This window comes from Elephantulus edwardii, unplaced genomic scaffold (genome assembly GCF_000299155.1).
Source record: "Elephantulus edwardii isolate Elephantulus edwardi_28Jun2011 unplaced genomic scaffold, EleEdw1.0 scaffold00104, whole genome shotgun sequence".
Classification (NCBI taxonomy): Eukaryota; Metazoa; Chordata; class Mammalia; order Macroscelidea; family Macroscelididae; genus Elephantulus; species Elephantulus edwardii.
This window is the reverse complement of record NW_006399854.1, coordinates 312054-313726: the sequence shown is the minus strand read 5'-3', so window position 1 is coordinate 313726 and position 1673 is coordinate 312054. Positions and strand designations below refer to the sequence as shown.

Below are 1673 nucleotides of genomic sequence, written 5' to 3'. Positions count from 1 at the left end.
CCCCCCCTCCCCATTATCCTCATCCCTCTGCTTCCACTCCCTCCTTGGATCCTCACACTCATTCTACAATAATGGTTTTATACAAACAGTATTTGTCCTTGTGGGACTGTGTTAGTTCACTCAGCATAATGCTGTTCAGTCCCTCCCAAGTTAGGTAATAATTTACAAAATCATGAATACACCCTGAGAAAATGAGAACTGAGGCACAATTGGAGACTTGTATACCAGTGTTCATAGCAGTGTTATTCAGCGTCGCAAGAACAGGGAAACAGCCCAGATGACCAACTGCAATTGACTGGATAGAGAAATTATGGTACATTCACACAATGGAATACTACGTAGCATGCAGGTGTTGACGTTTTAAAGGGCATATTTTTCTAGGACTTGATTGAGTCACTGTCTTGGTTTGCTAGTACTGCTGTAATGAAAATACCAGCAGTGAGTGTTTCCAGATTATTTTCTTACAGTTTAAGAGACCCAAAGTCTGAATTTAAGGCATTGGCTTTAGGGAAATACTTTTTTTTGTCTTTCAGTTTCTAATAGCTGCTGTCAATCTTTTGCATCCCTGGTCTTGTAGCTACATCTGCCTTGTGATTCTGGTTTTTTTGTAAGATATCATTCAGAAGGGATTAGCTTTTGGACCCACCCTTCTCTCATATGAACAGAAAGAAAACTTTCGTTTTCCAGCGGGGTTTTGTTTAGAGGAATAAGGGTTTAGAACTTCAATATAACTTTCTAGGGGGCACAGTTCAATCCATAGCACAGTGCAATTTCTTTTTTATAAAAGTAAATTCTTTGTGCATTTTCTCCATATATTTTTAAACTGTTCTTCACACATGATTTGCCTCTATTTCAGGAAGTGAAAATTCAATCTATTAAATTTCATTCTATAGCAAGTACATGAAGAATGGGATTCATTTGAGCAAAAGTTCTTATCAAAGTGTTCATAATGTAGTTCTACTATACCTATAAGAAATAAAACCTTCAAGATTATATAACATAAAGGTTTTTTTAGTATGCTATTATTTTATTGTTTGCATATAATATCTCATTTACATTGTTTCATTCATATATATTGTGTCTTATATAAGTTTTCATTTATATTGTGTTTCATAAAATCATTCATATACATTGTATTTTTATATAATTAATTACTATTGAACTGTACCTATTCTTGCATCATCTTTTCGAGTGCCTATTGAATCTTCTACTCTTTCACACCCATCCCTCTCCAAACTCTGCTATCCTAGTGATTTTCACCTTTCCATTTTTCATCCTTCTCCTCTCTTTCCCCATAACCCTTTAGGACATTAATACACATCTTACTAGTTACCCTTCTATTTTTACAATAATAGTCTTAAACAGTACTTGTTCTTATGAGACTGAGTTAGTTCACTAGGTACAGTTGAGTAAATGTTTTTGAGAAAAGAATAAGAAAATGATCTCCAATTTATTTTGTAGGTCTGGAATCAATGAAGTAGGGCCTGGTCAAATCTGGCCTGTCATCTGCTTTTGTATGATCTGCAAACTAAGAATGATTGTTATATTTTTGAGTGGTTAGAGTGGTGGGAAGAAGAAAAATAGGAATAATCGACTTTTAGGGATACACGCTGGTAGTTTTCTGACACATAGAAATGATATTAAGTTAAAAATTTAGTGTTAATAAAAATATA

At 34.2% G+C, this 1673-nt stretch overlaps 1 protein-coding gene across 1 annotated transcript in view; it reads left to right on the top strand.

Annotated features, from left to right (window-relative positions):
- Positions 1-1673, top strand: part of LOC102864746 (chromosome unknown open reading frame, human C14orf37) — a 237780-nt gene that overhangs the window by 13142 nt on the left and 222965 nt on the right. The gene's annotated exons all lie outside the window — the stretch shown is intronic.